Genomic DNA, 20,685 nt, shown 5'->3' with positions numbered 1-20,685 from the left:
GGTTTTTTTTTGTATAAGTGGTTTGGTTTTGGTGTTTTTGAGTCTGATGGACATGACTATTTTGAGGAACAGAGAAATTAAGTAAAGGGTAAGGATAAGGGGTTGGTGGACGCTGCTACTGGAGAGCAGCTCGTGGCTGTGTCAAAGCCCAGGGGTGTCAGGGTTGTGGTTGGCATGGGGCACGTCTCCTTGACTGACACCACATGGGGCTGGATGCAGAAAAGTTCCTCCCAAGCCCCAGTGAATTTTCCCCCAGATCCATGGCTGAATGCACCAAGCATTTCTGGAGCCACCTGGCCAAGAGGCCTCCAAGAAGGAAAGTGTACCATTTCTAGCCCCAGCTGGCCCTTTGGTTTCAGTGGCACAGCCTCAGCTTTGATGATTTTGGGGAATCAATAGAAAAGCTGCCAGCGGGGTCTCAAAACAGTGAATTTGTATTTCCAGTTGGAGGGGTTTCCCAGCCGTGTGCTCTCCTCCTGCTTCCCCTGGCCCCTCGTTGCCCTGTGTAAATTTGATAGATGGCTTGAGTGATGTCACCGACTGAGTGATGCACGGCCATAAAACCTGCTGATGTGAGCACATTTCTAGGCCCTGAGATGCCATCTACTTAGTCAACCTGTCTTCAGGGGGAAATTAAAAAAGCCTGAGGGCCTCCCTGCATCCAAATCCCCCCTCTCCTCTCTGCACATAAACACACCCTTTGGGCACCTCTCTGTTGCCTAAGTGTAAAATGGACCAAAATTTCCATTTTCCAGTAATGGAAATCAAGCAAAAGTATGCAAGCCTCCAGTTCAAGTGAATTTAAATCTCTATAGAGCTCAGAGAGCCTTGGATCATCTGCCTGACAAAATGACATGTGGGTTATTGCCTTTATAATCACAGGGTCTCATCCTCTCTGCGAGCTCTGGGTGCAGACCAGTGAGGATGGGGAGGTTTATGGGACCATGTAAGGGCTCTGCAGGCCCACAGGGAGGGCAGGAGATCAGCAGGGATTTGGGGAGAGGCCAGGCATGGGAGAAGGTCTGTGGCTCAGGGGGGCAGGTTAGTTCAGCCAGAGCAGCCCCTTCTGTGTCTGTCTCCTTTTCTTCCTTTGCTCTCTCTGCTGACTTTCACTCTGAAAGCTCCAGCTCTGCCAGCTCTTCAGCAGCCTCATCTTTTTTCCAGTCTCAGCTCTTGCCTACTAATGTGTTTCAGGCACAGAAATTTCATTAAGGCTGCGCTGATGTCCACAGGCTTTAGCCGTGGACTTCGTTGTTAAATGGGTTTTATTTCAGCCAGTACACAAATTCCCCTCTGCTCTTAGGTGGGAGAGGATGGGCATGGGGTGATGGAGGAGGTCTACAAAGAAGGAAAAGCAGCAGAGAGAAATCCTTTCCATCCATCCAGGGTTGTCATCAAGTAGCTACCCCTGTCCTCATGAAAACAGATGCAGAGAGATGAAAATTAAGCCATAAAGACCACATTTCACTAATGCTGTAACGGTGCTTAGTGCTGCTAGAGAAAAGACTCAGAAATGGTGCTTGTCCCAGCCTGCTCTCCCCACTGCCCTCACCCCGGGTGCTGACCTTAATGTCTCTTTTAATTGGGAGCATTTGGAAACTCGGTTCTCTCATTCAGCTCTGTGGAAGGTTTTAATGTGGGGATTATTTAGCCATTAGCTCAGGCTCTCAGTTTTTCTGGATTAGGATTCCAACAAGCTACTTGTCTGATTATCCTTGGTGACATGGATGGACCTGAGCAGCAGAGTTTTGAGCTGGAGCCAAACTTATTTCTCATTTGGGGATGTGGCTGAATTCTTCCATTCTGGCCTTTGTTCAATCCCACTGGCACCAAGAAGCAACCTATAATTCCCATCAGTGCCCTCATCTGCCTAGAAAAGGGAGCTCAGAAAGCAAGTTTGCACTGCCTGGAAACAGCTAGGAGAGGATTTTATGTTCCCCCAGTGACAGAAAAACCCTTCCAAACATCTAGTAAGAATCCCAAAGATTCAGGTGAATCTATAGTTCATGTCATATAGGAACATCAAATGTCTGTGCAAGCTTATTCTTAGCTACAGTCTTAGAAAAAACCTTCTTCCCTTTCGCGGAGAGTCTGCCCTGTATCATTAATTCAAGTGAGACACTGCTGGATTTCAGTGGTTGTGGCTTTTTTTTTATATGAGAAAGGAATATAAATAATGTCCTTGGAAACAATGGCAGGTTAGTCAGTCATCCCAAAGCAGGATATGGGGTTGAGGGAAGATGGATGCTGGGAAACCAGAAACTCCACAGTTCCTCCTTGTGTGGATGCTCCTCATTCTGCTTCCAGAAGAGCTGGTGTTGGTCACAACTGCAGACTGAAGTGAGCTTGGAACACTTTTGGAAAGACTCCTTAAAGGTTCCCTAAAATTGTTATTATTGCTATTATGAATTTTTGGTCCAATCATGGTTTTCCAAACAGTCCTGGGTGGAAAAACCTTTTCCTTCTAGCAGGAGATCTGCTCCAGCATCAGGTGTCCTCAGCAGAATCCACAAAGCTCAGTGCATTCGCTACGTGGAGGGCCATGGGTGACAGGGAGCGTCTTATTTGAAGCTAATCAGAACAGCATGCAACAAAAGGAGCAGCTGTCATCTTTTCCTTACCCTGAGCCACTGTGTGATGGATCAATCGGATCAAAACATTTTCAGAAGGATTTTTTTTTTTGTGAGGATTTTTTTTTTTTGAAGCAATTTCTTTTCCCCTAAAATGCTTCCATTGAGAGAGGAAATTTGTAAAACTGAAACAAGTCCTGTAGGTTTGTAACAGAAATAAAACTCATTTTTTCCTCTGAGAGGACATACATTTGGCAATCCATGCAGCTCATCTGTGAGAGACAGAAGCTTTCTAAACATCCAGCATGAAATTCTTCCAAAATTCAGACCGTTAAACCAGTGAATTCATTTTGTTCTTTGTTAGGATAATCCCAGTTGCATTTCCTTGGGGGTATGAACTGCAGAGCCCTGTTCATGACCAGCCAGTCTCAAACTGGATTTTGGCTGTGAGCAGGACACACCACTGTGGTCCCTCTTGCAGGCAGGAGGTCTTGAGGTCCTTGTCTCATTTTTCCACCGGAGAGCCTGGCTGTGTAGGCAAGGGAGCTGGTAGCAGGGCATTTGCTGACAGCTGCTGGCTCTGGGATCGCTCTCTCCTCTTGCTCTGTTTAAGCCCTTTATATAGGCTTGCAGTGACCCTCCATTTATTGGGAGCACTGGATTGGAGGGATGCAGCATCCTCCATCCACAGCGCTTTGGCAGGGAGAAGAGAGCGGCTTTATCGCATCAGCTCTGCGGAGTACCCAACGAAGAGCAAAAAATGTAAAATCTCCTGTTGCCTTTTTCCAGCCAAACGGCTTTTGCCAATTACAACTTGATGTCTGGGCCAGTTTACTATCTGATGATTAGATTTTATTATCTGATCGCATGAACTTTGCTTTCTCTGACCAGAACGTGGGCTGAGGAGTGCCTGCTGCTAATTTATAAACTGAAACGAGTAACTAAACTTAACTAAGGTTCATCCTGTCTCTCCAGGCTGGCTGGTAGGGTGCAGCATCCCTGCAGTGTCCCAGCCTTCAGCTGCCTGAAGGTGCCACTGTGCTAATCACTGCCAGTTGGAAAACAAACACAGAGTCTGGAGATCCCAAGTTAGGCATCTCGTTAGCTGGAGCGAGGGCAGAGAGGGGGGAGGTGATGCTGGAGCTGGGAGTCCACGGGATGCCCTGAGGGGAGGAGGTGGGACCATCCTCCAAGCAGGAGGGAAGGCAGCAGCCCAGCTGGGATGTCCCTGGGTGCTCCCCTTGGCACGGGCAGCAGAGGACCCTTCATGTCTGCCCAGTAGCTCTGGAGAACAGCAAATAAAATCCCTGCAGCTATCCCAGTGCCTGATGCCTGTCATTTAAATGATGCTTGACCTTATACTACCGTCCTTATGCTATGGTCCTGCTCCCTGCAGGGCCTGCGGGGCTCCATCCCCGCTCAGCACTGACTCGCTCTGTTCAACCCCATCATGATTTTGCCCGTCTGATGCTTCTCCGCCGGTGTAAGCCGCTGTCTGCAGTCATGGGCCATGGTAGCATTGATTCTTCCAGCTGCCAAAGCAGAGCACAGATTTTGCTTGAGATGTTTCCCCTTCGCAGAGCTCCCTTTTCACGGAATTTTTAGCAACAGAAGGAGAGGAGGGATGAGGGAGAAGAAGAAAAAAAGAGGAGCAGAGCAGGGCTGGCTGCTGATGGGAAAGTGTCAGACAGACTCTCCAGAGCACTGTCTAATGTGACCTACTTCAATCGTCTTGAGAGAGGTATTTGTCTTGCAACAGTTCTTTTTGGAGGAAAACAAACTATGATCTCAAGTAGCTGCAGGGCAGGAACCTGATTTCCGATGGAGACTCTGGCTGTTGCTCTGTGTTCAGTGGGGAAGGGAGGAATCTCAGGGCCTGTCCTGCCATGGGGGGCTGTGAACTTCACCCCCAGCACTGCTCAGCACCACCGTGACATACTCGGGGATGTAGGGGGTCTCTGGCCCTGATATAATCCCAGTGCAGTGACATTGCACATCAGCAGGAAGAGCAAAGTGAGGCAGAGGTGTTGCAGGGGACTGAACACCCGTGTTGGAGGTGTTTTCTGTGCACATGGTGAGTGTGGTCATTAAAGCAATGCTGGAAGGATGACCCTCTGCCCCAGGAGACCTGCCTGGGCCAGCTTTCCACGGGGAGTGTGGATGGTGGCCATCTAGAAGATAGGCTGGCTAGGGAGCAAACAAACAGAAGAGCAGAAGTGTGTGGCCCTTACAGGTACTACTTTTTGAGTGGCTGAATCTTCATGACCAATAGACCACGTGCGCATAAAGGTCTCATCTGTAGAGGGTCTACCTAGTGACCTCAAATCTCTTCCCAGCCTAAGAACTGGTACAGACCCCAGGGTGGCTGGATCAGTGAAATGTTCTTCTGTGTTTCAAGGTGAGGAGCCAGAGTACTCTGGAGACCTGGGTTCAACTGGGGTTTCACCAAGATCCCTGCCTTCCTGGCCTCTCTCTGAAAAATGCGAGGATGGTGAAGTGTTTTTAACCTGAGCCACAATTTTAGGGAGATGTGAAGAGCACCCAGGACTATGGGGCTTGTATTTTAGCATGGTCAACCCTGTGGGGCTGCTGGAACACCAGTAAGAAGCTAGATGCTCCTTAGTCAGGCAAAGACTCGTGGCAGATGTCCTGGATCCAGCAGGATGTGGATCCCTCCGGTTGCCAGAACCCTGTGGGGCTGCCGGAACACCAGTAAGAAGCTAGATGCTCCTTAGTCAGGCAAAGACTCGTGGCAGATGTCCTGGATCCATCAGGATATGGATCCCTCCGGTTGCAGTCATTTTGTCGGTGCCCCCGGCCAGAGATTTATCTTAGCCTTTTAGTATTTTTGCATAATGTTTTGTTACCCTTCTTCCTTTCTACCTCTCTTTTTCTGTCTCCTTTTTTTTTTTTTTATTCCCCTTTCCCGGAGCACTTTGTGCTTTCTGAATATAGCTCCATGAAGTAGACGGTAATACCAGACTGATAAATTAGCGATGTATTAGAGTCTTGTATTAGCTCAGGCCAGTAATTTAACCTGATGCAGGAGATGTTTGCATTTGTTATATTCATGCACCAATAGATAGCAACTATCCCAGAAAGCTGACATTTGTGGGCAGTGCCCTTCCCATAAAGCACCCCTGTGGCAGACCACAGTCGCTTCCTATTTGTCTAACCTCAGGGCATGCCGGGTGAGCTGGATTAGGCAAAACCTTTTAAGAGGGAAAGAATGGGAAATGAAATATTTACTTTTTGTTTTTACTCGCTTAGCGGTGAAAGGATATTGATGTGGTGTAGATGGAACATTAAAATCAGAATTATGCTGGGGAATAAAAAAAAAAAAAGCCAGGCATAAATTAGCACTGTTTGCTTCCTCTGTGGTTTAAGAGAGTTAGCATTACGCCAGTGCCATATAACATGCCGGAGATGTGTTTGGGGAGCTGCTGGGCCATAAATCACAGGCAGCATTTAAACCGACGTGAAGAAAGGCCACATGGAGATGGATGGATGGATGTATGTATGTCCAATGAGGGGACTGTCCGAGGGGCAATCATAAACAAGTCAGGAGACAGGCAGCGGGAGGGGGAGGTGGGATTTGAGGATTGCAGTCTGAGCACTGAGGGTGGAACCGAAGGCTCATGGACTAACTCAGAGGAGAAGGTGAGCTGAAAAGGCATGTGTTTTGAGAAGTACAGGCCATGGGATGGTGATTCTGTTTTGCCACACTTCAAGATTTCTAAATTACTTTTACTTTTTTCCCTTTGTGAAACAGCAAAATGTTGTAGTATTCATTTTTCGGTAAAAAGGTCAAGTTTTCGATTCTGCTTTCTCCTTCTGATAAGAACTGACCAGAAAACCCAAGACCTTACATATTTTCTACAGGACATCTTAATCCTATCTGAAGTGTCTTATACAAAATCCTTTGCCTAAAAAATATTTGTTGCCAAAAACGCTCAGTGATGAAGTTTCTTACCTCATGTTAAAACGCAATCATAGTCTGTGATCTCAAGGGGTGCTGAATTAACCTCAAAAAGGAGTGATGCCTTTTCCCTTACCTTAACCTGTCCGTGGGACTCAGCTTAGAGACGTTGCTGTGACTCTGAGCACTGTAGAACTCTCCGAGGGCCCTGTTCAAGAAGCCCTGTTGACATTACTGGGATTATTTCAGGAACAATGTTGTGAAATCACTCTCAGCTTTCCAGCCCCTGGAAATCACAGTTCAAACGTGCCTGCAGCCAAGGGAGAAGGTTCTTGTGTGACGGCAGCTCTTTTCGATGTTTCATTGCTCTGTATAAACTGCCACAGAAAGGTTAGTGATTTTTTTTGGCATGGTCACCACGCAGTTTCTCACACTTCCAATAACAAGAAAACAACAAGGGCATTTGCTCTTTAGTGAAGTGCTTCAGTAATGCTCTTTGGAAACAGGACCTGAAAAAAGAGTGTGAGTCAAGTCAGGCTTGGGATCAATACACGGACTCGGGGTCAGGGCTGGAGTAACACTGGGGGATGGAGAGGGCAGGAAAAGCATCAAGGAGAAGGAATTTAAGGACAAGGATAGATGGTCCTTCAGAGGAAGAGTGAGGCTTATTGGCAGAGTTGCGTGGGCTAGATGGGCGGTGAGTGAAATGGGCTCAGGATGGGGACAGCCAAGGTGGCCCCAAGTCAGAACTAGAAGAGTTAGTACAGTTTGGAAAAAAGCTTAATCCTAGCAGCTGGCAGCCTGGAGAATCTCAAACTCCAGCACAGCTCTTGGCTTTGAGGTTTTCCCTCCCGCAGGAAAGCAACTCCCCTGCTGAAAAGGCAGATGCACAGTAACCTGTTCCAAAAACAGGCGGCTGTGAGGACAAGGTAGCTACCTTAGCAAGGGATGTGTTAGATCTCAAGAGGGCCCTGCCTCTCTGCACAGCGAAAGACAGAAACTGCTTGAGAGGGTGATTAATTCATCAGTAAAACATTAATTATCCTAATGACTCCATTCATTAACCTCTGAAGTGAGAGGAACTGGCCCCTCTCCATCTCCAGAGAAATTTAGCCCCTTCCAGCTTCGGTGCTGGAGTTCCAGGTGCAGAAAAAATAGGTACATGAACCTGTTAAAAATGGGGCAATCTGGGAAGCAAATACCCCATAGGCATGATCATGTGTAGGGCTGAAATCTCACACAGGCACCAGTGCAGCACCATTACTGTCAGCAGAACTTCTCTGGGTAAGTCATAAAACTTCTCTGACTTCAGCTCTGAGCATCCTGCTCTGCTTTCCCTCCAGCTCAGTTCTCCTGTTTGCTCTCCACAATTGTTGTGATTCCCCAATTCTACACAACCAAGAAAATGTCCTGTCTTTTGGCCAACAGGATATATGGATCAGTCCCACTGAGACTGCAAATAATACTGTGTTTAAGAGTTGCTCTGAAGAAAGGCTTAAGCATGTGCGTAAATATTTCTTTGACAAGGAACTTTATTACGAAGGCAGTTCACATGTGTGAACCGATCCTGCAGCCTCCCCTGTGTTTGTAAAGGACTGCATCTGTTAAATAAAACTAGTTATGAAGCTTAGAAAAGGATGGAAACTGTTCTTCAAAGAGGTTCTGCTCCTGGTTCTGACGCTGGCTGGCTTTCAGCTAGCCCTGCTTCCTCCCTGTGCCTGGGTTTTCTTCCATGCAAACTGCTTTACAATCTATTAATTAGAAGTGCTGCATGAGAGCTGAAAAATAACATTATTTCTGGGATGCAGCACACCTCTGCCCTTGGGAGACATAATGATTGCTTCTAAAGTCATGTGCTGATTAAATTAAACTTCATGATCTGCTCAAGTCATGAACCAATGCAGCTGGCAGCTTCCAGGGACATCAGTAATGCATTTTCAGGTAGGGTTAACACTTAACACCTCTGTTTCCTCTGAGCTCCCAGTACCTGTCTATAGCTATATGAGCCTTTCCTAGGCTCTGCCAGTGCAGCAGAGGACACACTATCCTTCCTCATGCTTCAGCTTGGCCAAAGGGAACACAGTAGAAGTCACCCTGCCGTGCTCCCCACCACATGCATATTCCTTCTTGGCACTAATGTCGAGTGGTATCTCCTGCAAACTGTGCCCCCACACTACCTGTGATCTTTTGGGCTGGATTCTTTTTGTGTGTTGAGTGCCAGCATCCCCCACCATCCCAGCCTGTGTGCCGAATTGCTGTGGAGTTACTGGAGCTGTGACAGGTCTCTCCTACGTGCTGGATCTGAACTGGATCCATTCTGGTCTCAAGATCCTTTCCAGGAGCCTTAGCAGAGCCATTCCAGGGTTCAATAATTTCATCTTCAAAAAGCTTTCAATTTCTGTTGATAGGGCTGGAGTGTTTAAAGATGGCAAAGTGAAGGAGATAAATAGATTATTGATCGGACAGGCTTGTAATTCCTTAGTGAATTGGATTTAGCTCCTTCACTGAGATCAGGTCTCTGCCATAAATCTCCCAAGGAATCGATGAGGTGGAGAGTGCCTGGTGAGGATGACTTCTGTTTGTTACCATGGCCACTGGTAGGGACTGGGAGCGAGTCTCCCACAGCAGTGGAGGCCAGGAGCTCGGAGCCACCCGTCTCTGCTGAGCCAGCCTTGGCAAATGGTTATCCTGATAGCATCAAAAGTGTTAACTGCAGCAGAGATTGCTGTCCAGGGCTGCAGAGGCATCGCACACATGGCCTGCATTTGTCACGCTGAGATAATGCCGCCTGCAATCATCGCTATAATGAGTTATCCTGGCATTAAAAGGCAGTTCAGCCGCAGAGGCTGGAGATTGGGGTATGACCTGGCTTCCTGGTGACACCTCAGCAGGATGGAAAGCTCCCATCGGGTGCACGTGCTGTCCGTTCCTTGTCACCTCCAGGCTTTGAATCCACACCACGCTGGAGTCCTGTCTGACTGCAAACCTGAGGCAGATTCAGAGCCTTCCTGGCTGAGCTGGGCGAGGATTCAGACCATGATTAGAAAGACAGTGGAAGCTGCCAGCAGCAAAAAACACCAAAAGCCCAAACTTGTGTTAACTCCCCGATCTAGCTATCAGTGCCAGAGAATAAAAACTAGCGGCAGCCTTTACAGTGTCTCTCAAGGGTCTGTGTGTGCTCTGTCTCCGTGCTCCTGGCACCAGCACAAAGTCTGCGGCTGCCCAGAGCTTTATATCAGAAAGTGGTTTGTTATTTGGAACAGCAGTAGGGTTAGCACTTGGAGCCTAGTGTCCATAAAAGCCTTCATGGTCTAACATCTTGAGCTAATTGTAGTTCCACGCCTGAAGATTTGTGGATATCTAGATCGAGGACGCATAAATGTCCACCACGCTGTGTTGGTGCATTAGGTCAGTCTGTCAGTCCTCCTACATTCTGTTTCTCCTCATCCTCACCAGTACCTTCAGAGCAGAGAGTCAGCCATGACTTTCCCAAAATCATTCATGAGCAAACCTGCCATCAAGTTTATCAGCACTCACATAAATGAGCCTGAGCATGACCCTAGGAGAATATATAAAATGCAGACCCTCTGGACTAATTTTTTTTCCAGGCAAGTGTACCCTTTCCACCAGTTCCCATCAGCCATGCTATAGAATCATACTTCCACAGCTGAAGTTTTTGGGTTGTATGTAGCATTTCCCAGAAGTTCAACCACTTTGCAGAACCCCTGGAGCCATAGGCCTCGACAAAGTGGGCTGGAGGTCTTCCAAAGCCAGGCTTAGTTGGGAAATTTCCAGTACTTCCTGTTTCCAACTGAGCTGGCAAGAGACAAAATAGCTTTTTTCACTCTATTTCATTCTCCTTCTGGTGCTGGCTATACCCCAAAAGGTGGAAAGACAATGAAAGGGATAGGAGGAGGAAATCAACAATCTTTTCACCGTTGAAGAAAGAACCTGTGGGTCCTCAAGTCTGGATCCAGTATGGGGAGTGTGTGGGGGGGACAATACCTATGTACCTTGTTCACATGTGGAAATTAAGAGACATTTTATTTAGAGCCAGTGAGAAAAACTTGTTGGTTTCCCATCTTCCATGGAAAACCAACATAGAAACTGTTTTTTGTTTGATTGGTTGGTTTCTTTTAGTTTCAAGAAAAACAACCCTTAATCCCCAAATCTGTTTTCAAGATCACTTGGGGGGAGAGAGCAGGGGGAGTTCTGATAAAAAAGTGCCTTGCAGTTTGGGTTAAACATTGTATTGATTTTTACTTTAGAGCAACTGCGATCCAGGAAGAGATTTCTAGGAGAACAGATCTGTTTGCAAACTTTTTATCTAGTCAGAAAATCCACAAACAATGAATCACATTTTCTACCAGGAAAACTTTTAGAAAACATAAGCTACTCAACCAAAACTCATCTTGTCTGACCATTCCCAGAAGTGAGTGATGCAGAAGAATCTGAGCTACCTATTGCTGCAAATCCAAACCCAGTCCAATTTTCTCATTGTGTACAAATCACAAAGCTGTTGCAGGGTGTAATCCAAGCAGTCATTGCTTCCAGCTCTTTTAGCTCACCCAGCGGAAAGTCGTGTTTGCATCTACCACGTTCAAGCCTTGCTGAGGGGGTACAGTCAGGATCAGTCAGATTAAAAACTCGTTCTGATGGATCAGATGAGATGGACTCCAGAACCGAATGGTTCCCTCTCATAGTCAGGGGTTAGATGGTTACCCTTGGCTTTGGGAAGCCCTTTCCTAGCCCAGATTTTGGTATCAGCAGTGACAAGGCAGTGGGAGCAATGCAGGAGCTGGCTGAGGCTGCTGCCTATGAGAAGCCAACAGGGAAAGTCTGAAAGGGGCCAGCTGGGATCTTCTGCTTGTTCTGGGCAAAGGAGGCACAAAGGGAGGTGGAGACTGAGATGCTTTGAAGCAGGGATTGAGGTATGCACGTGTGGGTTGCGTACGCTGGCATAAAATTGATATTTACTAACATAAAGGGGAACTGCTCTGCCCTTGCAGGTTTAACGGCCTTTTCTAAAGTGGTGACTGAAGGAGCCAGAAGACACCAAACCAGGCAACTGTGACCACTGCAAGCTCCACAACACTGAATGTTGGCTCTGGAACCTGGCTCTCAGGTGTGTCTATGGTGGGTATCACCTGTGGGTTGTAAGAGGTGGGAACTCAGAACGTGCTGGATGCTGTTGGTGGGTGGGGGAAAAATTGCTCCTCACTTGGTAGAGTGGCAGCACCAAGCTATGTGAGACTCTCTGTGCTTTTTCTGAGTGCTTTCCAGAGAGAGCTGCCAGGCTGGCTGCCTTCCCCCTGGTCGGGATAAGCCATCCCCAGGGCTCCATCCAAACCCTCACACCGCCCCATCCCAGCTGTGAGCCCCCACTGCCATTCCTCAAGGTGGAAGCCAAAGCAAACACTCCCTTGCTAATGAGACAGGCTGCCCAGCTCCTAACGATGCCTGGCTCTCCCTAGCTCCGCCGTCCCCCACCTCGTTTACATATCTTCATTTGTCAAGCACCATCCGAACACTTCGTGGGCTGCCTTCTCCCTCGCCCTCCAGAGCTCTGAAAAGGTCACCCGTCTGAACGGGGAGAGGCGCTGGAAATAAACTCCTGTGTTTGCCCTCTATTCAAACATCAGATGTGACACGGGAAGATGAACCAGCTGCCAGGAACCCGCTTGGCACGTGCGATGCCGTGCGGTGGTTGGTCTGGGCCCTGCCTGTCTGCCACACATCATTAGCTGTTCCTCTTCCAAGGCTGTACCTCTCCGTGCTGTCTCGATGCCACGGATGCGTTCTTTCTCCTTGGAAACCATAATCTGAGGGTGCATACTAAAAACCCTGAAGAACCGTGCGGATGCCTGGCCCCCAGATTACCTGGGTGATGTGACACCTCTGTTGCTGCAGGTGTGAACATGGGAGGAAAAAGAGGGGTCACAAGGTCCGTTCCTCCCCGTGGAAACTCGGGATGCTGGGCTGTGATTCTGTCTGGAGTGATTCTGTGATTCTGTCTCCCCACGACACGGAGTAGCAGCTCCCAGCAAACCCAGCCTGAACTGTTACCTTCACGTGTGCTGTCGTAGCCCCGGGGACAGTGACCTTGCTTTGAAAGGTATTTAATGTCTACAAGGAAGATACAGTCAAAACAATTCGCTTCTACCAAAGTGAAACACAGCAGAAAAAGAAGTGAGAAGGAGTGAGAGGAGGCTGGGCACTGTTTCAGTCCCGCTGAGGAGCAGCTCGTTCACGTTTTGGGGTGGATGTCTGTCCGGGACAGCCCTGGGTGCCGAGCTGGCCGTGGGTGCTCAGGTCTGGATGCTGAATCTGAACCATCTCTGAGGATGGCACAGCTGGAAAGGGGTCAGGAAACAGAGCTCAGAGAGGCTGTGGGCAGGCTGGTGGGGGTTCTGGCATTCCCTCTCCTTCCTTTACGAGGACATCTCATCTACTGTTTTCATAGTTCCCTTTTTACAGTGGGACAAAGCCTTTTTCCTCTGTAGCACCTGTAGTGACATGCCTTCCCTGGCAGCCCATCCAGGTTGCTTGGAGTAGAAACAGGACAAGTAAAAAACATGAATGAAGACAGTCCTGGACATAGCAAGCAGCTCTCCAGAGGTATCTGAAGCCTCCTCACAACATTCTCCCTAATACTCATCCCATCCTCCCTTTGGCAGTGTGGTCTGGGGCTTGATTCTTCTTATGTGTCCAGAAGATATCTGCAGATGTGACACCTTCTTCCCCATAAACCTCTTTCTCTTGGGTGCCCCATTCACCCTCTCGCTCATAACATCTGTCACAGGGAACACCCGGGCACTTGGTGGATCTTTAATTTAAAGATAAGAGGCTGAGGGCAAATCCATGAGCCGGACCAAGCATTCGTTACTGTGTCCTTCCCCAACCTGTGTAAATCCATCCTCGTGTCCCCTCCTGCTGTATTTACACTACAAGTGCTTTGACTTTTTGCTTTATCTTTTCACAACGAGCGATACCAGTGAAATCTCATCCACACCTGCGGTTCTCGGATGTCACCACAATAAAAGTGATTGTGGTGACATACAGCCATGTGTTTTAAACATTGTGTCCTGGGGCAGGTGCCATCTACTAATAAGAGTTGGATTTAATCCTTTGTTACTGGCTCACCCAGAAGTCCTACATAATAGAAGTGATACTAAAGAGGGACTCGGGATCACTTGCGACCATACTTAACCCCTTCATGATGCTGATAGGGGCATTTATAGCTACTCAGAAATTAATATTTCTGATGTCCATAAGGCAAGGAAGAAAATTTTGCTTTTTAGTATCTGTTTTCATCCCCAAGTTGAGAAGAAATATTGCAATTTTCATAAAATATGAAACTGCAAAATATCCATATCAACTCTACAAAATCAAGAATCTCAACCTTTTCATTAAGAGTGGAACAACAGCATTTTGAACACTCAAATATTTGAAAAGTTTCCTTGGAAAACTAATTAAAAATATTCCATTTTTAAATTTAAATTTGAGATACAGTGGAAGCAGTATTTTCCAGAAGAACTATTTGGGACCATATATTTTGCAACGGACAGAGAATCTGATTAGACCCAGAGAACACAACAGGGAAACCGAGGCACAGCAGAAGCAGCGTGACTTTCTCAAAGATACAGAGGAGTCACTTCAGAGCCACGGTTAAAATTCATGAGGACGTAACTTCTGGAGCTGTTCTCTGTTGACTGGAACACACCAAGTAGAAGCTGTTGTATCTGATGCCCTATACAAGACCTTCAGCAGTGCGTGACTTGCTTTGCAGGGTGTGAGAATAATCTCAGGTTTTTAACAGCTCCACAGTGACCTGAGTCCCATGGGCTTTTCCTGTAGCTGTTTAATTGCTCCGTTATCCCAGCCTGAGCAGCCTGTACCAAGTACCCTGAGATGATACCCTCAGGCATTGACTCGAGGGGGAGCTGTTTGCCTGGAAATGAGAACAGGACCCATTCTTTTCAGGCACTGATGAATCATTTCACCTTTATTTTCTGAATTGTTATGCACAGTCCTGCCATTCCCCAGGTTAGATGTAGAAGTCTGCCCTGTCCATGTGTTGTCTACGGTCACCCTGCTGATTACTGAGGTTGGAAGAGCTGGACACGTTGCACTTTTAAAGATGGAGGGGAGTTTGGTAGATACGTGAATTCCAGACTGTTTTCCCAGAAAATAATTTGGATTAAGAAGTGAGGGGAGAACCGGGGCTGCCTGGAGACCCAGAGCTGTCCACACAAGCTCCTTAAACAGGCCTGCAGACAATATGCAGATCTAGGTAGATGCACTGTTAGGATGTCAAACTTGCCAGACCCACTTTTTCCATCTGTTAATGGACACCCTGGGGATGGCTGAAAGATGCAAGTTCTTCCATCCAAACTCAGTGTGGAGCTCGATGACCCAACCAAAGCTGAGGTTTTGGGATTCCCACCCTGAGCCCCGAAGCCATTTCATCTGTCTTTAAATAGAACAAGGCTTTGAGGGAAACTGGAACTGGAACAAAGCTCCTTCCCCACTGTGGGGCTAGTGGGGTCAATGAAGAAGAAGCTGAGGGTGAAATCAATTAATTCATTCATTACAGAGCTACTGCAGTCACAGAGATATTTCAATTGTGCTTGCTGGGAGGTCCTCATGAGAGATACATCTCATTTTCGGTGGGGTCCCCAAGGGGAGGGCGCAGTCAGACAATTTCATTCCTGCTGACTACAGGGTAATACAGACATTCCAGGGAAAATGTACCCTCTTGTTACCTGAAATTTCACTCCAGAATAGGTAGCAGTTTGAATGAAATCAGACACCCCCCCTTCAACCCAGAGAGATTTGTGACAGAAAAAACCCCCAAAACAGGGGAGAGAGGGGATGGTGAATGCTATTTTGAAAGTTTGCAGAATGAGAAAGTGAGGCTGGAAGTAGGTTTCCCATGGGCAGAAAAGTTTGCTGTCAGGCTCCTCTTGCTGGGAAGGCTCTCTGAGCTGGCTCAGGACTCACAGTGAAGCCTTTCAAGCCCCTTAATCATGATTCCACCAGAAGCTGCCTCCTCTGGGCTGTAGCCTTCATGGTGGCCTGATGGCATATCATGCAGCTGTATTTGCGTCCATGCCCATCATATGGCCTCCCTGTACTTCATGTACCCCTTTAATGTCTAATCTTCTGAGTGAAGTTTAATGAATTTAAATATAAATTCGGGTCATTTTAAATAGACTGCAGAGGTCTGATGACTGAACAGCTCTTATTACAAGGTATGGTACTTTTTTTCATGCACCTTTGTACCCCAAACCAGAGAGCGGGATGTCGGTTGCTTAATTGCAGTGATGATTTCAAACCCTTTGCTCCTTCCAGAGAGATTTTCAAGAGTCCTACAATCAGTATCTCAAAATCTTCTGAAGATATAGCCATTTATTGCAGGATTTGGCGGGGTAATGTTTCAGGGAAAAAAATGTCATCCTGTCTGAATATACCATGTTAGCAAGAGAGAAAATGTACCTATCGACAGATGAATAGACAAAAAAAGCCTGCAGTTCTTGAGAAATAACCAGGACTTTTCAATCATTTCTATCTACCTGACAGCAAAGTTCACCTGTGAAGCAAGGGCAGAGTCTAAACAGCTACAGCATAATCTGAAAAACACTGAAGTGAACAGGGCTACGGAGTAAAAGCACTAAAGTGCTGATGAATCTGGTCCATTTCTTTTATATGTAGAGGATACAGCTTGCACAAACAGTGGCTGGGCTGAAATCTCCAGAAGAGCGATACATCACAGGAGGAAAAGACTGAAATTCGTGGAAGGTTCAGTGACGGCAAAGGAGCCAAGTAACAACTGCTCTTCCTTTCTTATCTTCCCAAACAGGGATCATTCATAAAATGGAATAAGCTTTCTCAGTTTTGAGGAAAGAAGAATGTATGGAAACATTGGTTTTGTAGTGCTGAGTAAAAAAAAAAGTCCTTATACTTGATGCCAACGTGATGTGAAACCTCATTAGGAGTTTAAGTCAGCAGCAGCGGCCAGGACTACCTAAATCCAGGTCTACTGAGGGTGAATTAATTCAGGTTTGTAGATCCAGGTGGCTGCCTTTCCACTGAGTGCCTCATGCCCCTGTTTCAGACGGTGTGTGTGCTGAAGGGTGTTGTATGAGCCATGCCTGGAAAATTACTTGGGCTTCTGAAGGGTGAGAAGAAGAGAGGGGATAAAGACTTAGCAGAGTCTGTCAGAAACCGAAAGTTTCATGTTTTCATGTCCCACATTCGATGCTTTTTTTTTTTTTTCTTTTTTTTTTTTTTTTTCCAAAGCTCTGATACATATATATAGAGATTTTCTTTCTTCTATCCCCGTTTTCAGTTCCCAACCAGGAACCAAAAGTGCTAGAAATACTTCTAAGGGATGTCTGCATAGCCAATTGTCCAATTTCACAGACTTTAATGGCTTCTACTGGAACTTCTGTCTGCCATGCTCCAAACCAGACACAGTAAATGACAACGACAGAAAGCCAAGGTAAGTGGCCAAAACAAACCCTTTGATATAGAGGAGACTGAAAGGGATTATTTTTACTATTTTATTTTTTTTCAAGATCTTTCATTCTTAATATAACTACTTTTTAGTGATAGAAGAAAAGACATCAAAAGTATAACACACAGCTAACTTTAGGGCTGAATTGAATAACTCTTTAATGACATGTATCTTTACATAAAATATCCCAGAGGGTCACTTGCTCAGTCCACCAAATTTACAATATTCAGTGCGATAACTACAGAGGGATAAAACCTCCCCACTTCCCCACATCATTTGAAGCTTTCTCTGGCCTGATAGTCTCAGCAATTCAGACACTGGTGTCCCCACATGCAGTTGTAGAGCCCTTCTTTGCCCTCCCCACCCCTACATCTGCCTGCCTGAGAAAAGAGTCCTGAGCTTGATCTGCTGTAACAGCCCATGTCATGCTACCAGCTGATTGCTGTGACATTTCTGATAATGCACCATTGGCCTAGAAAGGTTTTTGCCCCGTTGAAAACAAGCTGGACCTGCAGACAGACCAATTAACATCACTGTACAGAGCAGCCAGGAAGTCATCTTGCTGGTTGGAGGAAACTGAGGCAGGGATGGAGACAGCTCCCAGTTCATCCAGGTGCTGGTGTCACTGGTCCATCCCATTGTGTACTGAGGGCAGCACAAATGCTGCCTGCACAGACCTCCCCACGGGCAGCTAGAAAAAGGGAGAATGGAAAACCTTCTCCCTTGCTCAGTGAGATGGAGTTGAGACCCCTCCGGTTGACTGTGACACTGACCTTTTTCTACGACCTTGGGTGCAACCATCCCTCCACGCTGTAGTTTCCCCAGCTATAAAATAGAGATGCCGGCACTCTCATTTATTTTCTTGCAATTCTTTCATAAGGAAGGAATTCTTCCTGGAGAAGAGAAGGCTCCAGGGAGACCTTATAGCGGCCTTTCAATATCTGAAGGGTGCCTATAGAAGAGCTGGGGAGGGACTCTTTGCCAGGAAGGGTAATGATAGAACAAGGGGAAACAGTTTTAAATTGGAAGAAAAAAGATTCAGATTAGATCTCAGAAAGAAATTTTTTACTATGAGGGTGGTGAGACACTGGGACAGGTTGCCCAGAGAAGCTGTGGCTGCCCCATCCCTGGAGGGGTTCAAGGCCAGGCTGGATGTGGCCTTGAGCAACCTGCTCTAGTGGGAGGTGTCCCTGCCCAGGGCAGGGGGGTTGGAACTTGATGATCTTTGAGGTCCCTTCCAACCCAAACCATTCTATGATTCTATGAAGAAAAGTGTATTTTGCTGCTTAAACCTCCTCGTCCTGCTTTGCAGAGCAGCACACGCATCCCACCAGCTCCAGGTGCTGCAGATTTGTACTGGCTTGTTGTGAGGGGCACAGAAAGAAACTTGGGGGCTCTGACAGTTGATCCTTCCCCTGAGCCTGGCTCATTACCTAACTCCCCTGATTTGATTTCTAATTCTCCAGAAATACACAGAAAAATACACAGAAGAAAACCAGAAGAGCCAATTAACAGGTGAACCAGAGAAAGAGAGGGGCTGATTCTCCACCACCCCATTCTGAGCCCTCTGTGTCCTGCTGCCGGGCTCTGCCTGCGCAGGAGGACAAGTGGGAACTGCCTCCCAAAGCCTCAATCCCTACGTTTATTTAAGCAAAGCTTCGGATGGCTGACGGGGATCAGTGTAAAATGAATGATTCCACATGGCAGCGCAGTCATATCCCCCTCCTTCCTTGGCTTTTTTTCTTTTCTACAAGAAAAATGAAATCCCCAAAGTCTGCCTGCCTGCCTGCTGCTTTCGGGGGGGGGTGGTTGGTTGCTCTGCTTAATTGAACTCTGATGTTCTCAAACTCGAGAAAGAAAAATATTTAAATTAACCTGGAAAGGTCTTCTAATTCCAATGTAGTGATAGGCTTTCTTAAGGGAGGGGGTTACAAAAGGACTTATTTCCTATGCTCCTGCTGCAAGATTTAAACCCTCTTTCCTGGCGGGATTCTGCTATGTCCTAAAATCCAGACTGATGTTCATGACATATTCACCAACTCTGTGCTGCTGTATCGTTGCCTTGCTTGGCTGTGCAGGAGTATAAACTACAGGAATGTAAAATCTTCATCCTTGTTTTCTTTATTCTGACTTTTTCCTGCCTCGCTCCTTTACCTGCTCCTCTCTTCCCTCCTTCCTCCTTTGGTGTTGGGTGTTTTTTGGTAGATCTGCTTGCCAAGATGGGAGGGCCCTGGGTGCCTGTCACACAGGGCCAGTGAACATGGCAGGTAGGACAGGTCCCTTTGGCACCCTTGGGGGCAATGTGGCAGCCGTTTTCTTTATTCTGACTTTTTCCTGCCTCGCTCCTTTACCTGCTCCTCTCTTCCCTCCTTCCTCCTTTGGTGTTGGGTGTTTTTTGGTAGATCTGCTTGCCAAGATGGGAGGGCCCTGGGTGCCTGTCACACAGGGCCAGTGAACATGGCAGGTAGGACAGGTCCCTTTGGCACCCTTGGGGGCAATGTGGCAGCTCCCTCCGGCAGCGCATCCCTGGGGGCTGCAGCTCCAAGCATCCTGGCCAACCTCTGGAATCCAGACCACAGGAGCTGGGCATGTGGCTGCTCCGTTGGCACCAGCTCTGGAGAGGAGTGTCTGCAGAGACAGCTCCGTACCCTCACGCCTGTCAGCGCCGTATTTTATGGGAACAAATTGTCTAGGCTAAACCCTCCAGCTAATGGCTAAATTGGGGAGCGTGAAACCTGTCAGCACTGAGAGAGAGATGCAGGGAAACGGATGGGTCACTGGAATAAATTCAGGCAAGCTAAGGGGGGAGAGGGGGGGAAAAAAAGGGAGGCTGCAGCTCCAAGCATCCTGGCCAACCTCTGGAATCCAGACCACAGGAGCTGGGCATGTGGCTGCTCCGTTGGCACCAGCTCTGGAGAGGAGTGTCTGCAGAGACAGCTCCGTACCCTCACGCCTGTCAGCGCCGTATTTTATGGGAACAAATTGTCTAGGCTAAACCCTCCAGCTAATGGCTAAATTGGGGAGCGTGAAACCTGTCAGCACTGAGAGAGAGATGCAGGGAAACGGATGGGTCACTGGAATAAATTCAGGCAAGCAAAGGGGAGAGGGGGGAAAACAGGGAGAATTTTCCTAAGAAAGAGGCTAGATTTAAATGAGATACTTGAAAGAAATTCTTTGCTGTGAGGGTGGTGACAGCCTGGTCCAGGTTGCCCGGAGAAGCTGTGGCTGCCCCATCTCTGAAGGGGTTCAAGACCCCAGAGAAGCTGTGGCTGCCCCATCCCTGACCAGCTTGGATGGGACTTAGAGCAACCTGGTCTGGTGGGAGGTGTCCCTGCCCAGGGCAGGGGGTGGAAACTAAATAGTCTTTAAGGTCCCTTCTGCCCCTGCCCAGGGCAGGGGGTGGAAACTAAATGGTTTTAAGGTCCTTTCTAACCCAAACCATTCTATGATTTAAGAGAGTTTATCCTGTCTATTTAGGACTGCCCTGGACAAGGCAGGACAGCAGCAATGCAACGGCTTGTTATGGGATATCCTTGCAACTTTTCCCATTTAAATACTTTGCCTTTAACTGCTTTTTATTATCTGGGCTCTGGCTTGTCATGCTGAACATCTGTTGCAAGTTAAATTTCACAAGAGTAGTTTTAGATAAGTGAAGCAGAGTACTGCATCCCCATCCC

At 47.3% G+C, this 20,685-nt stretch overlaps 1 long non-coding RNA gene across 1 annotated transcript in view; it reads left to right on the top strand.

Moving 5' to 3' along the window:
• LOC106889816 overlaps nt 1–20,685 on the top strand; it is a 98,059-nt gene that overhangs the window by 56,384 nt on the left and 20,990 nt on the right. The window contains exons 2-3 of the long non-coding RNA XR_001412406.1: nt 11,499–11,614; nt 16,841–16,993. This is a non-coding gene — a long non-coding RNA (uncharacterized LOC106889816). The remainder of the gene's footprint in view (nt 1–11,498; nt 11,615–16,840; nt 16,994–20,685) is intronic.

This window comes from Calidris pugnax, unplaced genomic scaffold, assembly GCF_001431845.1.
Source record: "Calidris pugnax isolate Ruff unplaced genomic scaffold, ASM143184v1 scaffold22, whole genome shotgun sequence".
Classification (NCBI taxonomy): domain Eukaryota; kingdom Metazoa; phylum Chordata; class Aves; order Charadriiformes; family Scolopacidae; genus Calidris; species Calidris pugnax.
The sequence above is the reverse complement of the archived record's forward strand: the minus strand, read 5'-3'. Positions and strand labels throughout refer to the sequence as shown.